The following is a 19,952-nucleotide window of genomic DNA, read 5'->3' as shown; positions in this document are numbered from 1 at the left end:
TGCATAATGTTGACTTCGGTCAACATTTTAGGTAAAAGAACTCGGACCTGTGATTCGACGGTCTCGGAGGGTCTGTAGAAAAATATGGGGCTTGGGCATGTGCCCTGAATCAAATTCCGAGGTCACAAGCCCGAGAAATGAATTTTTGTGTGAAATTGTTTTCTGAAATTAATTAAGGAAAATGAAGAAGAAAATTGATCAGAAAACTGTGGTATCGGGCTCGTATTTTGGTTCTGACGCCCGGTACGAGTCTTAAATATATTTTAAGCACTATCTGTAAAGTTTGGCTAAAAACGGACGTCATATGACGTGTTTCGGACTTAAAAATGGGGAATTTGAGTTTTTATGAAAGTTGAAAGAAAATCATGTGTGTGAGGCTTGATCCTATGTATATGATGTTATTTTGGCGAATCGATCGCACGAGTAAGTCCGTAAGATGTTTTTAAGGTTGTGTGCATGTTTGGTTTGGAGCCCCGAGGGCTAGGGTGAGTTTTGAATGGGGCACGGGAGGTCTTGGACTTAAGAAAATGCAGGTTCATGTGTTGCAGACACCAGCGCGGCCGCGGTCATTTCCGTGCGGTCCGCGCTGGAGCCGCGCGGCCACGATGCCTTCCTGTGCGGTCCGCGTGGCTGAGTCTGAGGGCTAGGGTTTCAGGTTAACCAGCGCGGCCGCGTACCAAAACAGTGCGGTCCGCGTTGGAAGGGTTCAGAGAAGCCCCAATTTTCTCCCACTCGGCGCGGCCGCAACACATTTTTGTGCGGTCCGCGCCAGGTCCTCAGAAAGGTATACAAGTTCGAAAAATCTCAGTCATTTTTCACTTTTCAAAAACCCAAAACCTAAGAGGCGATTATCCAAACAAATTTTTTTCTCCAAAACGATTGGTAAGTGATTTATAACTTAATTTCTTTATTCCTTAACATCTTTTAACATAATTTCAACTTCAAATCAAAGATTTTCATGGGGAAAATTGGGTTTTTAGATAGAACCTAGGTTTTCTACAAATTGAGAAGTTGGACCTCAATTTGGGGTCCGATTTAAAAACAAATCATATATTGGGATTCATGGGGGAATGGGTAACCGTGTTTTGGTCCGAACTTCGAGTTTCAACCACGTGGGTCCGGGGGTATTTTTGACCTTTTTGGGAAAAACCTTGAAAAATCTATTTTTCATGCATTGGGGATGATTCATTTAGTAATTATTAATGTGATTAAGTAACTTATGACTAGATTCGAGCGGATTGGTGGTGGAATCAAGAGGTAAAGCTATACTAGAAGCGTGAGTTGAGTTTGGAGCATTCGAGGTAAGTGTTTGTTCTAACTTTGGCTTGAGGGAATAGGATTAGGATGATATTTGCTACTTGCTAATGTGGAGTACGGTGTATAGGCATGGTGACGGTTATCTATGCACCGGAGTCTAGCATGACCGTGAGTCTTGATTGCTTTTAATTCGAATAATGTGACACAAGCTCCTTGTTTATTTGATGAGTTTCACATAATATGAACGGTTGAGGTAAAATTGCGATTGGTGTACTTTTGGAGCGTTAGCTCGAACATGAATGTGTTAGTTGAGGAAGAATGGATTTAAAAAGGAGAATGTGTTGTGAATACTCCCTTGCCGGGATGTGTAGACTGATATATATATTCTCCCTTGTCGGGATATTTTGGGCTGTTAGCTGTACCCTTGCCGGGTTAAAGGTATTGAGTTGTTATTCTCCCCTGAAGGGGTCTACTATATGAAGTCAGATATTATGAACTATATTATGGGATCGTGTGGCACACCGTCCACTTATATATGATATTATGGGATCGTGTGGCACGCCGTCCACTTATATATGATATTATGGGATCGTGTGGCACGCCGTCCACTTATATATGATATTATGGGATCGTGTGGCACGTCGTCCACTTACATATGATATTATGGGATCGTGTGGCACGTCGTCCACTTATATATGATATTATGGGATCGTGTGGCATGTCGTCCACTTATATATGATATTATGGGATCGTGTGGCACGCCGTTCACTTATATATGATATTATGGGATCGTGTGGCACGCCATCCACTTATATATGATATTATGTATATATATATATATATATATATATATATATATATATATCATGGGAACCAGAGTCTCTTCTGCTTATTTCCGATATTTCATTTTTATCTGTTACTCCCTGATAGCATGTCCCCTCCCAGTTTTACTTTGTTTTATCTTGTTATTATTTTCTTGCACTTGTTGTATATATATCTGTATAGGTTAAATGTGGTAGGTACTGTCTATCCTCGTCACTACTTCGCCGGGGTTAGGCCAGGCACTTACCAGCACATGGGGTCGGTTGTGCAGATGCTACATTTTGTGCAAATTTTTGTGCACAGATCAGGGAGCAGCTTACGGACCCCAGCAGTAGGATTTCTGGGAGCTGTCTTTAGTCCAAGGACTCTCGAGGTAGCCTAGCTGGCGTTCGCAGGCCGAAGTCCCTTTCCATGTTTTTCGTTTGTTCATCTTGTATCAGAAAAACATGATGTATTTCCTTTCAGACATTGTTTGTAGTATTTTGTAGTAGTCCGTGAGCTAGTGACACCAGACCTTGGGTAGTGATGTGTATTAAACTTCCACACTTTTGGTTTTCAATTGCTTTAGATTTAAAGTCTTCCGCTTAAATTTTGTCTCGTTTATTATATTATTTGAAAGAAAGCAGGAAAGGTGTTTTAAATATTTGGCTTGCCTAGCTCCGATAGTAGGCACCATCACGACACCCGATGGTGGGAAATCCGGGTCGTGACAAGTTGGTATCAGAGCCCTAGGTTACTTAGGTCTCACAACTCACGGACAAGCTCAGTAGAGTCTGAGGGGTCGGTACGGAGACGTCTGTATTTATCCTGCAAAGGCTACTGAGTTAGGAAAACTTTACCTTGTTCATTCTTGTCATGCGATTCTGTTTCTCAAGTACTGATTGTCTTTCCACTCTGTTCTTTCGCAGATGGCGAGGACACGTGCTTCCTCTTCTACCGCGCAACAGCCTGAACCCCCAGCAGCAGTCCCTATTAGGGGCAGAGGGCGAGGTCGAGGCCGTGCCAGAGGCCGAGGCCGGGGCAGAGCTCAGCCCCGAGCAGCATTTCCAGCGACGGAGCCTCAGGTCGATGTTGAGGAGGAGGTTCCGGCCCCAGCTATTCCAGTGGGCCCAGCTCAGGTCCCAGAGGGTTTCATAGCCACTCCAGTGCTTCAGGACGCTTTGATCCGACTGGTAGGCTTTATGGAGGGCATTTCTAGAGCGGGTTTGCTTTCCGTAACTCCAGCCACATCTCAGGCTGGGGGAGGAGTTCAGACTCTCGATACTCTTACTCCAGAGCCGGTAGCTCCTCAGGCTCAGGTTCCAGCGGTTCAGCCAGCCGTGGCAGTTCAGCCAGCTGTGGTAGCCCAGCCAGGTATTGCGGCTCAGTCCAGCGATGGTGCGACTATGTCCGCGGATGCTTTGTGGAGGCTTGATCGTTTCACCAAGCTCTTCACAACCACATATAGTGGCACTCCCTCAGAGGATGCTCAGGATTTCATTTTCAGCTATCATGAGGTTCTACGGACTATGGGCATTGTAGAGACCAATGGGGTCGACTTCGCCACTTTTTGCCTGGCAGGATCCGCCAAGACTTGGTGGAGGGATTTCTGTTTAGCCAGGCCAGCAAGGTCGCCATCATTGACCTGGGATCAGTTTTTAGAGTTATTTCTGGGGAAGTTTCTTCCAGTTACTCAGCGAGATGCTCTTCGCAGGCAGTTTGAGCATCTCCAGCAGGGTCCTATGACGGTCACCCAGTATGAGACCCGGTTCATTGATCTTGCTCGTCATGCCATTGTGATACTCCCCACTGAGAGAGAGAGGGTGCGGAGGTTTGTTGATGGGTTAGTTCAGCCGATCCGTGTTCAGATGGCCATGAGTGCTGGTAGTGAGATTTCATTTCAGGAGGCGGCAGATGGTGCCCGCCGGATAGAGATGGCACTTTCTCAGGGAGGTAGTCATGGGTCTGATAAGAGGCCCCGTCATTCTGGTAGATTCAGTAGTATCTCATCTGGAGGTAGGGATTCTTATGGTAGAGGCCATCCTTCGAGGCCCTTTCAGTCAGCTCTCCAGGCTTCTCATGGTACACCAGGTGGTCGTGGTTCTCAGCCGCAGTATTCTGACCAGCAGCTCTTCAGTTCACCATCAGCACCTATCAGTGCACCACCATTTCGTTTTTCTCAGCAGCCGAGGGCTTGTTATACTTGTGGCGATGTGAGTCACATTGCCAGATATTGCCCTCGAGCTTCCAGCAGCTCGCAGCAGCAGGGTTCTCGCCCGATGATCCAGGCACTAGTTTCCCCACAGCCTGCCCAGCCAGCTAGAGGCGGGGGTAGAGGACATAGAGGTGGAGGTAGAGGTCTTAGAGGTGGAGCTCCGACCGCTAGAGGTAGGGGTCAACCAGCAGCAGATCATCCCAGGGATATGATTCAGGGAGGTGGGGCCCAGCCCCGTTGTTATGCTTTGCCAGCCAGGCCAGAGGCTGAGTCATCAGTTGCTGTGATTACAGGTACTATTCTGGTCTGTGATAGGGATGCTTCTGTGCTATTTGATCCCGGATCTACGTATTCATATGTGTCATCCTATTTTGCACCCTATTTGGTTATGCCTAGTGACTCGTTGAGTATTCCTATTTATGTGTCAACACCGATGGGTGATTCTATTGTGGTCGACCAAGTTCATCGTTCTTGTATCGTAGTGTTTGGGGGTCTTGAGACCCGTGTTGATTTGTTGCTTTTGGACATGGTCGACTTCGATGTTATATTGGGGATGGATTGGTTATCCCCGTACCATGCTATCTTGGATTGCCATGCCAAGACCGTGACCTTAGCCTTACCGGATTTACCCCGTTTAGAGTGGAGAGGGACTTCTGGTCATTGTACCCGCAGTGTTATCTCGTATGTGAAAGCTCGGCGTATGGTCGAGAAGGGATGTTTGGCCTACTTGGCGTATGTTCGTGATTCTAGCGCGGAGGCCCCTTCTATTGATTCTGTGCCCGTTGTTCGGGAGTTTCCTGAGGTTTTCCCTTCAGACTTGCTGGGTATGCCGCCCGACAGGGATATCGACTTTTGTATTGATTTGGCCCCGGGCATTCAGCCCATTTCTATCCAGCCATATCGTATGGCCCCGCCGGAGTTGAAAGAGTTAAAGGAATAGCTGCAGGATTTGCTTGAGAAAGGTTTCATTAGACCCAGTGTTTCACCTTGGGGTGCGCCGGTGTTGTTTGTTAAGAAAAAGGATGGTTCGATGAGAATGTGCATCGATTACCGGCAATTGAACAAGGTTACAATTAAGAATAAGTATCCACTGCCGAGGATCGACGATTTATTAGACCAGCTTCAGGGTGCAAGGGTGTTCTCAAAGATAGATTTGAGATCTGGTTATCATCAACTGAGGATTAGGGCATCTGATGTCCCCAAGACATCATTTCGCACTCGGTATAGGCACTATGAGTTTTTAGTCATGTCATTTGGATTGACTAATGCCCCAGCAGCGTTCAGTTGATGAACCGAGTGTTCAGACCTTATTTGGACTTGTTCGTGATAGTCTTCATTGGCGATATTCTTATATACTCCCGCAGTCAGGAGGAGCACAAGTAGCACCTCAGAGTGGTCCTTCAGACCCTAAAGGATAGTCAGTTGTATGCTAAGTTCTCAAAGTGCGAGTTTTGGTTGAGTTCGGTCGCATTCCTGGGTCATATCGTATCAGCAGCAGGTATTCAGGTAGACTCAAAGAAGATAGAGGCAGTCAAGAACTGGCCTCGACCAGCTTCAGCTACGGATATTCGGAGTTTCCTGGGGTTAGCAGGTTACTACCGTCGGTTCGTGGAGGGGTTTTCATCCATTGCAGCCCCTATGACCAGATTGACCCAGAAGGGTGTCCAGTTCAGGTGGTCGGACGAGTGTGAGGCGAGCTTTCAGAAGCTCAAGACGGCTCTGACTACGGCACCAGTATTGGTTTTGCCCACAGGTTCAGGTCCATATACGGTCTATTGTGATGCGTCTCGTATTGGGCTTGGTGTAGTATTGATGCAAGAAGGCAAGGTCATTGCTTATGCTTCGAGGTAGTTGAATATCCACGAGAAGAATTATCCGGTTCATGATCTCGAGTTGGCAACCATTGTTCATGCCTTGAAGATCTGGAGGCATTACTTATATGGCGTGACGTGTGAGGTTTACACTGATTACAAGGGTCTTCAGTATCTGTTCAAGCAGAAAGAGTTGAATTTGAGGCAGAGGGGGTGGTTAGAGTTGCTAAAGGATTATGATGTTACTATCTTATACCACCCGGGGAAGGCCGATGCATTGAGCAGGAAGTCCGCCAGCATGGGTAGTCTTGCTTATATTCCAGTCAGCCAGAGATCGCTTGCTTTGGATGTTCAGGCCTTGGCCAATCGTCTTGTGAGGTTAGATATTTCTGAGCCTAGTAGAATGTTAGCTTGCACGGTTGCTCGTTCCTTACTATTAGAGCGTATCCGCGAGCGGCAGTTTGAGGATCCCCATTTGTGTGTCTTGAGAGACACGGTGCAGCGTGGAGGTGCCAAGAAAGTAACCTTAGATGATGATGGTGTATTGAGATTGCAGGGGCGAGTTTGTGTGCCCAATGTTGATGGGATTCGAGAGTTGATCTTAGCGGAGGCCCACAGTTCTCGGTATTCTATTCACCCGGGCGCCGCGAAGATGTATCAGGATCTGAGGCAGCACTATTGGTGGCGTAAGATGAAGAAAGACATCGTGGCGCATGTGGCTCGGTGTTTGAATTGTCAGCAGGTTAAGTACGAGCATCAAAGACCCGGTGGTCTATTTCAGAGGATTGCACTTCCCGAGTGGAAGTGGGAGAGGATTACGATGGATTTCGTTACTGGACTTCCGATGACTCGGAAAAAGTTTGATGCAGTTTGGGTCATTGTTGATAGGCTGACCAAGTCAGCGCATTTTGTTCCTGTTGCAGCCACCTATTCGTCCGAAAGGTTAGCCGAGATTTATATCAGGGAGATTGTTCGCCTTCATGGGGTGCCGCTATCTATCATTTTGGATCGGGGTACGCAGTTTACCTCGCATTTCTGGAGAGCGGTTCAGCGAGAGTTGGGCACCGAGGTTGAGTTGAGTACAGCATTTCATCCCCAGACGGACGGTCAGTCCGAGAGGACTATTCAGATTCTTGAGGACATGCTCCGAGCCTGTGTCATTGATTTTGGAGGCTCGTGGGACCAGTTTTTGCCTTTAGCAGAGTTCGCCTACAACAACAGCTACCAGTCCAGCATTCAGATGGCTCCGTATGAGGCGTTGTATGGTAGGCGATGTCGGTCTCCAGTTGGATGGTATGGGCCGGGAGAGGCTCGATTATTGGGTACTGATCTGGTTCAGGAAGCCTTGGACAAGGTCAGGATTATTCAGGATAGACTTCGTACAGCTCAGTCCAGACAGAAGAGTTATGCAGACCGCAAGGTCAGAGATGTTGCTTTCATTGTTGGTGAGCGGGTATTGCTCCGTGTATATGAAGGGCGTGATGAGATTTGGGAAGAAGGGCAAGCTCAGCCCTAGGTTCATCGGTCCATTTGAGATTCTTGATCGTGTGGGAGAGGTGGCTTATAGACTTGCCTTGCCACCTAGCTTGTCAGTTGTGCATCCCGTGTTTCATGTATCTATGCTCCGAAAGTATCGCGGGGATCCATCGCACGTGTTGGATTTCAGCACTGTCCAATTGGACAACGATCTGTCATATGAGGAGGAGTCGGTGGCTATTCTAGACCGGCAAGTTCGGCAGTTGAGGTCGAAGAGTTTTCCTTCGGTGCGGGTTCAGTGGAGAGGTCAGCCTCCTGAGGCATCGACCTGGGAGTCCGAGTCCGATATGCAGGGCCGTTATCCTCATTTATTTTCCGACTCAGGTACTTCTTTCTTTTGTCCATTCGAGGACGAACGATTGTTTTAGAGATGGAGAATGTGACGACCCAAGGGGTCATCACCGTAATTCTTCCTTGTTCCGTGCTCCCGAGGCCTTGAAAACCTTGCTTTTAATTGCCTCGATTGGCGTGCACAGCTCGGGCGCGTAGCCGGAAAGTTTTTATGTTAGAATATGTGAATTATGTGAAACATTTGATGAATTTTGGTATTAATATGCATAATGTTGACTTCGGTCAACATTTTGAGTAAACGGACCCAGACCTGTGATTCGACGGTCCCGGAGGGTCCATAGAAAAATATGGGGCTTGGGCGTGTACCCGGAATGAAATTCCGTGGTCCCAAGCCCGAGAAATGAATTTTTGTGTGAAATTGTTTTCTGAAATTAATTAGGGAAAATGAAGAAGAAAATTGATCATAAAACTGTGGTATCGGGCTCATATTTTGATTCCGACGCCCGGTACGAGTCTTAAATATGTTTTAAGCACTATCTGTAAAGTTTGGCTAAAAACGGACATCATATGACGTGTTTCGGAATTAAAAATGGGGAATTTAAGTTTTTATGAAAGTTGAAAGAAAATCATGTGTGTGAGGCTTGATCCTATGTATATGATGTTATTTTGGCGAATCGATCGCACGAGTAAGTCCGTAAGATGTTTTTAAGGTTGTGTGCATGTTTGGTTTGGAGCCCCGAGGGCTCGGGTGAGTTTTGAATGGGGCACGGGAGGTCTTGGAGTTAAGAAAATGCAGGTTCATGTTTTGCAGACACCAGCGCGGCCGCGGTCATTTCCGCGCGGTCCGCGCTGGAGCCGTGCGGCCACGATGCCTTCCTGTGCGGTCCGTGTGGCTGAGTCTGAGGGCTAGGGTTTCAGGTTAACCAGTGCGGCCACGCACCAAAACAGTGCGGTCCGCGCTGGAAGGGTTTAGAGAAGCCCCACTTTTCTCCCACTCGGCGCGGCCGCAACACATTTTTGTGCGGTCCGCGCCAGGTCCTCAGAAAGGTATACAAGTTCGGAAAATCTCAGTCATTTTTCACTTTTCAAAAACCCAAAACCTAAGAGGCGATTTTCCAAACAACTTTTCTTCTCCAAAACGATTGGTAAGTGATTTCTAACTTAATTTCTTTATTCCTTAACATCTTTTAACATAATTTCAACTTCAAATCAAAGATTTTCATGGGGAAAATTGGGTGTTTTGGGTAGAACCTAGGTTTTCTACAAATTGAGAAGTTGGACCTCAATTTGGGGTCCGATTTAAAAACAAATCATATATTGGGATTCATGGGGGAATGGGTAACCGGGTTTTGGTCCGAACCTCGAGTTTCGACCACGTGGGTCCGGGGGTATTTTTGACCTTTTTGGGAAAAACATTGAAAAATCTATTTTCATGCATTGGGGATGATTCATTTAGTAATTATTAATGTGATTAAGTAACTTATGACTAGATTCGAGCGGATTGGTGGTGGAATCAAGAGGTAAAGCTATACTAGAAGCGTGAGTTGAGTTTGGAGCATTCGAGGTAAGTGTTTGTTCTAACTTTGGCTTGAGGGAATAGGATTAGGATGATATTTGCTACTTGCTAATGTGGAGTACGGTGTATAGGCATGGTGACGGTTATCTATGCACCGGAGTCTAGCATGACCGTGAGTCTTGATTGCTTTTAATTCGAATAATGTGACACAAGCTCCTTGTTTATTTGATGAGTTTCATATAATGTGAACGGTTGAGGTAAAATTGTGATTGGTGTACTTTTGGAGCGTTAGCTCGAACATGAATGTGTTAGTTGAGGAAGAATGGATTTAAAAAGGAGAATGTGTTGTGAATACTCCCTTGCCGGGATGTGTAGACTGATATATATATTCTCCCTTGTCGGGATATTTTGGGCTGTTAGCTGTACCCTTGCCGGGTTAAAGGTATTGAGTTGTTATTCTCCCCTGAAGGGGTCTACTATATGAAGTCAGATATTACGAACTATATTATGGGATCGTGTGGCACGCCGTCCACTTATATATGATATTATGGGATCGTGTGGCACATCGTCCACTTATATATGATATTATGGGATCGTGTGGCACGTCGTCCACTTATATATGATATTATGGGATCGTGTGGCACGCCGTCCACTTATATATGATATTACGGGATCGTGTGGCACGTCGTCCACTTATATATGATATTATGGGATCGTGTGGCACGCCGTCCACTTATATATGATATTATGGGATCGTGTGGCACGCCGTCCACTTACATATGATATTATGGGATCGTGTGGCATGCCGTCCACTTATATATGATATTATGGGATCGTGTGGCACGTCGTCCACTTACATATGATATTATGGGATCGTGTGGCACGCCGTCCACTTACATATGATATTATGGGATCGTGTGGCACGCCGTCCACTTATATATGATATTATGGGATCGTGTGGCACGCCGTCCACTTATATATGATATTATGGGATCGTGTGGCACGTCGTCCACTTATATATATATATATATATATATATATATATATATATATCATGGGAACCGGAGTCTCTTTTGCTTATTTCCGATATTTCATTTTTATCTATTATTCCCCGATAGCATGTCCCCTCCCAGTTTTACTTTGTATTATCTTGTTATTGTTTTCTTGCACTTGTTGTATATATATCTGTATAGGTTAAATGTGGTAGGTACTGTCTAGCTTCGTCACTACTTCGTCGGGGTTAGGCCAGACACTTACCAACACATGGGGTCGGTTGTGCTGATGCTACACTTTGTGCAAATTTTTGTGCACAGGTCAGGGAGCAGCTTACGGACCCCAGCAGTAGGATTTCTGGGAGTTGTCTTCAGTCCAGGGACTCTCGAGGTAGCCTACCTGGCGTTCGCAGGCCGAAGTCCCTTTCCATGTTTTTCGTTTGTTCATCTTGTATCAGACAAACATGATGTATTTCCTTTCAGACATTGTTTGTAGTATTCTGTAGTAGTCCGTGAGCTAGTGACACCAGACCTTGGGTAGTGATGTGTATTAAACTTCCACACTTTTGGTTTTCAGTTGCTTTAGATTTAAAGTCTTCCGCTTAAATTTTGTCTCGTTTATTATATTATTTGAAAGAAAGCAGGAAAGGTGTTTTAAATATTTGGCTTGCCTAGCTCCGATAGTAGGCGCCATCACGACACCCAATGGTGGGAAATCCGGGTCGTGACATCTTCTTCTTCTTCTTCGAGTTTCAATCTGAAATTTAACCAAAACCAAGTCTAAATCTTCACCAAAACCCCTCAAAATTGAGACATAAACTCCAAAACACATCCCCAATTATTTACAACAACACCCAATCAAAACAAATAATGATTTTTGAAAACCCAAATTTGAATTCAAAGCTTCAAAGCTTTTTAATGGCTATCAATGGTGGAATTGTTGTTCTCTTGTCTCTTTGAAGGTTTGTTCTTCTTCATTGAAAAAAATTTGAAGCTGAAGGTAAATGTGTGTATGAACTTTGAAGATTTGACTTCAATTTGATGAACTTTGTTGTTTTTCATTGATGAACTTCAACTGGAGTAAAATGGGGAACCAACTTTGTTGAAGGGTTTCTTCAATTTTGTGTGAATTTAGAGGGAGAATTTGGTTTCAGAAGATGGAAACTGGTAAAAAGAACGTGGGTATGGGTAAAACGTGGGTGGGACTGAGGGGTTAGGAGAGAGAAACGTGTAGATTCCTTTAATTAAGGAGTAAAAAATATACAATTAATTATACCCTAATTAATTACGGTATAGAATTAGTAATTTGGTATACTAAGTGTAATTAAGTCAAACCTTAAACATTGAGGGTAATAAGATTTCCTATGTGGCATAGGAATGTAAATATTCCAATAATAAACCACTCCAAATTAATCTAAATAATGAGCCCAACCAATTCTAAACCCTACTAGACCATCATTTACGCCTCATTCCATTTTTGGCAATTTTCTTCTCTTCAACCATGGTAGAGATTTGTCCACTCTATTTTCGTATAAGGATTTTTACTACCTCTCTCTTCTCGGAGCAGGTCTTGTTTTCTTCCCGATAATCTGGTACACTTTAATCCTTTTAAGCCAAAGTGAATCTCTCCATTTCGAGTACTTTCTGAAGCAAATCACGTGAAGTCCTCAAACGTTCGGATTCGAACTGACTCTTTGACCACAAATTCAAAATCAAAATCAAGTATTCCCGCTCAAGATCAAACCCTAGATTTTTCACTATAAATACTTGCATATCGGACCACTTCTGGAGAGGCGAGAGCCACCTAGACGAGATGCTTGAACCAGCCACCTCTTAAACACTACTATTTTGTCACTCTCACTACTCTTATAGTCTTTCGAACATGCAAGGCTATTTTACAAACAAAACTTTTCTTTTCTGTATCGGCAAACTTTTGCTGTAACAGAGATCTCCGAACTCATTCTGCTCGAAATTTGGATATGTTCGTGACAAGAGAGTAGATGCTAGATTCGACGTCTTAGTTCATTCCCCAACACAAGGTGGGTTTTTCATCTTTTTAATCTTTTGTATGAACAGAATATGCATTTTTATTAGCTAGAATATTAAGTAACATGTGTTTGATAACGAGAGGATGTTTACGTTTAAGTAATAGTTTATTTTGTATTTGAGTAAATGAAAAGAAATCTGACTTTAGTCTTATTTTCGAAGCTTAGATATCAATATCCATAGGACTTACATGTCTCGTTTTAAAACAGATTGAGGTGACAGAGTATTTTGGTCATTTCATGCGCCCCAAACTTTATATTTAGAATTCTTGTTTTGACTGTCTTGACTAAATTTTGTAGATGAGAAATCATGAACCATGAAAAAATAATGTGGTTTACAATCTATTCTGTTAATGCTAGAGCTTCTAGTTGAGTAAGACTGCTCCTGAGTGCATATGCATTTGTAAATGCTAGAGCTTTTATTCATGTTGTAAAATCAGGAGTTTTAGGAATGCACACTATTTGTTGAAGCATTCTTATGCTTTTAATGAATCACTGAAAGGAAGTTATGAATTTAGACTGTTTTGGTTTATGGAAGTTTTTGTTTCAAGAATATTGTTAATTTGTAAATAGAAAGAAAGAACTGAGTACATTGCCGATGTCTAGAACAAACCCTTTTGAAATCGTTAGTATATATTCTGTTCAGGTTTAAAGAAACTAATTTTTAGCTTCTTGTAATGTTATTCGAGTGAAGTATCTTTTCCTTTCCAATCGTTTATATGCCATGAGCATTGTATAATCTCGGACTAGGTTGACATTTGTGTTCACTGTTAGGCTATATAATGCATTTGAATATTTACATGGTCATGAATCTGCTATGCTTTATCGTTTCTTCTTACTATTTGAAATAGTAAACTTCCTTCTAACTCTTTCATTTTCCTCTTCTCTTTCTTTTGCATGACATACCGGAGCCGAAGAGTCCCAAGTTGAGACTCAATATTGCTGCCACACAGAGTCCACATGCCTCTACTTTGACAGCAAACATGCAAAAGACTAAATCTTCTGAAGTTGGCTCTGAACCATTTTACTCTATTTTCGTTTACTCTTATTCTATTCCCTATTGTGACTAACAGGTTATTTTAGTTGTATGTTGAACCTAGACATGCTATCTGTTAATTGAGTTTCACTAGGCCATCTATCTCTAGCTAACAATGATTTTTAATTTATCACAATAGACTGCAACACCTAGATTAAGGGCTTAAAATAAGAAACCATATCAGTTACTTTGTCTGGTATGGGGTTTTTTTTTAAGTCCAATATCTGATGGTAAAATTTGGAGTCTGTTGTAAGCTTTAAGGACCGAAGTCGGCACTACTTTTAAAAATATGAAAACTATTTTCTACAGTTTCCTTTGTTATTTCAAGAATTCAAATTGACTTTGATTTTCTCCATTTTAGAAGTTTTAAGAGTTAATGTGACTTTAAGTCTTGATCCCTCTATGAATCAAAGAGCTATTTTATATCCAAAAGACCCAATTAGATTTTCTTGGACTACTTAAGCAGATAAGGTGGCCGAAAGATTTTGCTACACTCTAAAGGTTTTAAGTCTTGAAGTAACTTTTTTTACACTAAGTTGGACTATTAACTTTCAGTTCTTTACATCAAGCTAATTGTTGATTTTGAAATATGTCAACGGCTTTCTATATTTGATTTAATATTTTCAACAATTGTATCTTTTTAACACACTTATAGATTTTTAAAACTAACATCTAGTCTTAACCTTAATTATCTTAAGTTCGGTCGGTTAATCATTTTAATATGGATCTTAAAGGGTGCCTTGAAAACCTTCCCTTTGGATTAATTGAACACTTACCTAAAATCTTTAGGTTAAGCAGACCATTAATAGAGTTTTACTTTATTTAATTACTTTAATCACTTTAGGTGTCCTAATTCACCATAAAATAATTAGGTGGCGACTCTTTAACTTTAATAAAACTTAGAATTGCCTATATGTTGTACCTTAATTTAACCAGTTTAAAATGGGGTATAACAAAGGGGACAAGTTTTGAATCCACCGCAACTGCGGTGGACCGCGGTGGGACCGCAGCAGGCCACAAACGCAGGCAGAATGTTTGGCTCTCACCGCGTCCGTGCCGTGGTCGGCCTGCGACCGCAGTGAACTGTGCAAGCCCAGAACTTGTGAGACCAAAGTGTAACTCGGGAAAAACTTATTCCAAATCCTTATAAACTCAAGAAGCTCGCCCAAGAAAGTATCAAGCTTGTTTATAGACTACTTTGGAGGCAAGAACAAGTGTGAGAAGATCAACCAAACATTAGAATTTTTCTATCTCCTTTTATTTCTTGCAATTACATGTTATGAACAATTTCGTAGTTTTATCTTGCTTTATTATGAGTAGCTAAACAATTGATCTAGGGTTGGTGGAACCAATTGTTGGATGTAGTTTTGACTCAACTTTGTTATAATCGAGCTGGATTTATTATATGATTGTTCAACTGCGTTTTGTATGGTGATTAATTGAATGGGCCCTTGATTAATCGTGTCTAATTGCCTTATGTTGCTTGAGAAAGAATATTAGGTTAGACTGCTGTTGAACAACACCACTTTTGGGTAATTGAAGAGATTCATTACTTGAACTTAAAAGTGGGGTTAGAGATAACGAAACTTTGGTGGGATAATTCAGAGCTGCACAAATTGTCAGCTAGAATAGTTCGAGAGAATGCTCTAGTAAATTATCGTAGTTGATCGAGAGATAATTATGATAACTCATAGCTCATAATCCTTATAGAGTATTACAGCGAGATTATAGCAAAAGAATTAAGATCTAAACTAGCAATTGGGGAAATCAATGCCCTAGACCTTTTTACCATTGAATTATTTTTGATTTAGCATATTGTTATTTTTAATATCAGTTGAAGTAGTTAAACAAAAACCCAATATTTATTGATAAAAATCTTGCATCTAGAAATAGTTTGAGTTGATAATAGCATTGCCAAGAGTTATAATAGATAGGTTAGTTCCCTAAGGATTCAACTCCGGACTTAAAATTGGATTATATTTGCAACGACTGCTTTATCTTTTTGAAGGCACATTTGGGCGTGATCAATTCCATTCCAATGTCTCCTTGTAGGAGCAGAGCTATATCTTGCTAAAACATTAACTGAAAAGGTTATGTCAGGCCTTGTAGATCAAGATACATTAGTGCACCAATTGCACTAAGATATGGTACTTCAGGACCAAGTAGCTCTTTATTATTTTCTTGAGATCGGAATGGATCCTTATTCACATCAAGTGATCGAACAACCATCGAAGTACTTAATGGATGTGCTCCAGCCATGTAAAACTGTTTCATTACCTTTTCTATGTAGGTAGATCGATGAACAAAAATTTCATTTGCCAAATGTTCAATTTGCAAACCAAGACATAATTTTGTATTCCCGAGATCTTTCATCTCGAATTCCTTCTTTAAATAATCAATTGCCTTTTAGAGTTCTATAGGAGTTCCAATAAGGTTTATGTCATCAACATATACGGCAAGTAAAACAAATTCCGATGTTGTTTTCTTTGTAAAAACACATGGACAAATAACACCATTTATATAACCTTCCTTTAATAAATACTCACTAAGACGATTATACCACATTCATCCTGATTGCTTTAGACCATACAAAGATCTTTGCAATTTGATTGAAAACATTACCCGAGACTTTGAATTATGTGCTTTAGGCATGTTAAATCCCTCGGGAATTTTCATGTATATCTCATTATCAAGTGATCCATAAAGTTAGGCGGTAACCGCATCCATTAAATGCATGTCAAGCTTTTCATGGACAGCAAAACTAATGAGATAACGGAACGTTATAGCATCTATAATGGGTGAATATGTCTCTTCATAATCGACACCAGGCCTTTGTGAAAATCCTTGTGCAACAAGGCGTGCCTTATATCTTTGTACCTCATTTTTCTCATTCCTCTTGCGTACAAAGACCCATTTATAGCCAACAGGCTAAACATCATTAGGTGTTTGGACTACAGGCCCAAAAACTTCACATTTTGCAAGTGAATTCAACTCTGATTGGATTGCTTCTTGCCATTTTGGTCAATCACGTCTTTGTCGACATTCTCCAATAGATTGAGGTTCAAGATCCTCACTATCTTACATAATGCTAGATGCAACATTATATGCAAAGACATAATCCACCACTATATCCAATCGATTCAAATTTGTCTCAACATCGATTGGATTTATTGATAGTTCCTTATTTTCTTGAGTCTCAGGCTCAATGATTTCTCATGAATCTCATGATTGGTTAAATCGTGGATTTCTTCATGAGACTCTTTCGAAGTGTCATTTTGATCGTTAGAACCCAATGGTCTGCCACGTTTTAGGCGCACTTTTGACTCATTAGCTATGACACTAGAGGATTGTCCAATAAGGACATCAATACGGGTTGGAGCATTCTCTGGAGGGATATGTGATTTTGTTATCCTTTTCAGATCTGTAAATGCGTTTGGCATTTGATTTGCTATTCTCTGCAAATGAATAATCTTTTGCACCTCTTTTTCACAAATAGAGGCACGCGGATCAAGATGAGATAATGATGGATTTTCCCACAAAATGTCCCGTTTAGTTTCACCAACTTCTCCCCCTAATTTTGGGAAAATTGTCTCATCGAATCGACAATCTGCAAATCGTGCAATAAGCAAATCCCCCGTTAATGTTTCGAGGTAGCGAATAATAGAGGGTGATTCAAACCCAACATATATACCTAACCTTCTTTGGGACCCATTTTGGTGCGATATGGCACTGCTACAGTCACAAATACTGCACATTCAAAAATTCTTAAATGGGATATATTAGGTTCATGACCCAAAACTAATTGCAACGGGGAATATTTATGATAATTTATCGGTCTAAGGTGAACTAGCATTGCTGCATGCAAAATGGCGTGACCCCAAACAAAAGAGTGCAACTTCATTTTCATGAGTAACAGTCTTGCTATCAATTGCAGACGTTTAATTAAAGACTCTGCAAGGCCATTGAGTGTGAACTTGAGCTACATGATGTTCCATTTTTATCCCAATTGATAAACAATAATCATTAATTGCTTGGGATGAAAGCTCAACAACATTATCAAGTCTAATAGAATTAATTGGATTAACGGGAAATTGCGCCCGTAATCAAATTATTTGTCCCATTAATTTTGCAAACGCGAGGTTACGAGATGACAATAGGCACACATGAGACCATCTAGAAGATACATCTATTAAGACCATAAAATATCTAAACGATCCACTAGGTGGTGATTATATCCACAAATGTCCCCTTGTATAAGTTCCAAAAACGCAGGGGACTCAATCCCAACTTTGTTGGTGATGGTATAATAATTAACTTGTCTTGATAACAAGAAGTGCAAGAAAATTCATTATTTAAAAGAATCTTTAAATTCTTTAATGGATTCCCATTTGGGTTTTCTATAATCCGTCTCATCATAATTGATCTAGGGTGTCCCAATCGATCATGCCAAAGTACAAAAGTATTGGAATCAGTTACATTTTGGTGTACAATAGAATGTGGTCCAATTACACTAATTCTTGTCCAATACAGGCCACAAGATAAAGATGGGAACTTCTCAATAACCCTCTTTTGGTCAGAGACATTCTTGGTAATGATGAGGTATTCAAAATTATTCTCATTTATTGTCTCAATATGATATCTATTTCGGCGGATATCTTTAAAACTCAACAAGTTCCTTTTGGACTTGGAGGAGAACATTGCATTCTCTACGATAAGTATTGTTCCCTTAGGCAGAGTTATAGTAGCTCTTCCAGATCCTTCGATTAATTTACTACTACCAAAAATTGTAGTAACATATGTCTTACACATACTTAAATGAGAGAAATATTTCCTCTTTGAATATTGTATGTGTTGTACATGAATCAATTAAATAAATATTGAACTTTGATCCAAGTTTGTTTTGTGAGATACCATATTTGCTTCCCATGGTTTGACACAAAAGAAATATATGAATAAATATTAGTATTTTCAGAGATAAAGAAAAAGAGACAAAGTGAAGTCAATAACTCAATAATGACTTATTCAATAAGTGTGATGATAATTTTCGTAAGACACAATCTTTGATTATGATACAAACAATTCCTGTTAATAGATTGTGTGTGAAAATTACAAAATTTAATATTTTTTAGAAGAAGGCGTGTATTTCTGTGGGGTATGTCACACTTTGCCGATGTCACTTTTCCCTTCCAGTTAACAATTCTCAATACTTTTAAAATTCTCTTCGAAACTTACAAAAGAAAACAAACTGAAAAGTTCATAAAGTATAATATAATTTATTATTAGTAAGCATAAAAAAGCTGTTGTGGAATATCGTGGGTTAACTAGTACACAATCTTACACAAAGCAAATAGAGAAGAAAAATCAACACAAGGATTTAACGAGGTTCGGCTAAGCCTAATCCTTGGGGCAAAAGAAGAGAGTTTTTCACTATGAATGAGAAGAAAAGCACAATACAATCTATAAAATCCCCAACTACAACCCCTATATATAGACCCCAAAATGTCTCAAACATATATGAGAAATGTTTCCCAATTTGATAAGGACTATAGGTTTTCCTTTCCCAAATCTATTAGGACAATGGGTTTTCCTAAACCTATAGGGAATGGGTTTTCCTAAACCTATAGGGACTATGGATTTCCTAAAAATACAAGGAAATAATTCAAGCCACAAATAACAAATCTTCCCCTTGGCTTGAATTCTCTTCATCAACAGCAACAACGTCTCTCTACCTCGCCCTCAGCCCTCGCAAGGGCTCTATCTATTGCCGCGTACATCAACCAAGTCTAAGGAACACCTAAACTTGTTAGGAGACTCAACCTCTTCAGCCATAGCACTAATCCATCGATTTGGTTATGTACTCTGAATAGCTTCTGAGTAGCTATAACACTCAAATGCATCAACGGTCTCTGCAACTGCCAAAACAAATCCTACTGGATTCGTATATCCAAGAAGATTCCCATCAACTACGTTTGCAAACCTTTGTGGTCGGTTGATCACTTTTTTTTCTTTGCCTGTTGCAATGCTATTTGGTTGTTGTTGCGCAGGTGCATCAACATTATCCTCTTGATCAATATTTTGCACCTATCCACTTCCTCTACTTTAGAACTACTGGGCTGAGCTAGTGGAGATTGAATTTTTAGCTCTATGCGGTCACGGACACCACGATCTATTTTTGCTATTGCCTTCTCCCTCTGACTGTCCAGTGAGGAAGATTCATTGAATGTTATATCCCTACTGATAATTAGCTCTGGAGTCTTTTGATATGTGCATCACAACCTATAACCTTTCACTCCAGTTGCATACCCTAGAAATATGCACTTTTATGCCCTCGGCTCAAGTTTTCCATCCCTCACATGAGCATAAGCAGGACAACCAAATATCCTTAAATTTGAATAATCAGTAGGCGAACCGGACCATAACTCAAAAGGAGTTTTGAACTCAATAGCTGTGGA

This window comes from Nicotiana sylvestris, chromosome 8 (genome assembly GCF_000393655.2).
Source record: "Nicotiana sylvestris chromosome 8, ASM39365v2, whole genome shotgun sequence".
In the NCBI taxonomy this organism is placed as follows: Eukaryota; Viridiplantae; Streptophyta; class Magnoliopsida; order Solanales; family Solanaceae; genus Nicotiana; species Nicotiana sylvestris.
Note: the sequence above shows the minus strand (reverse complement) of the source record.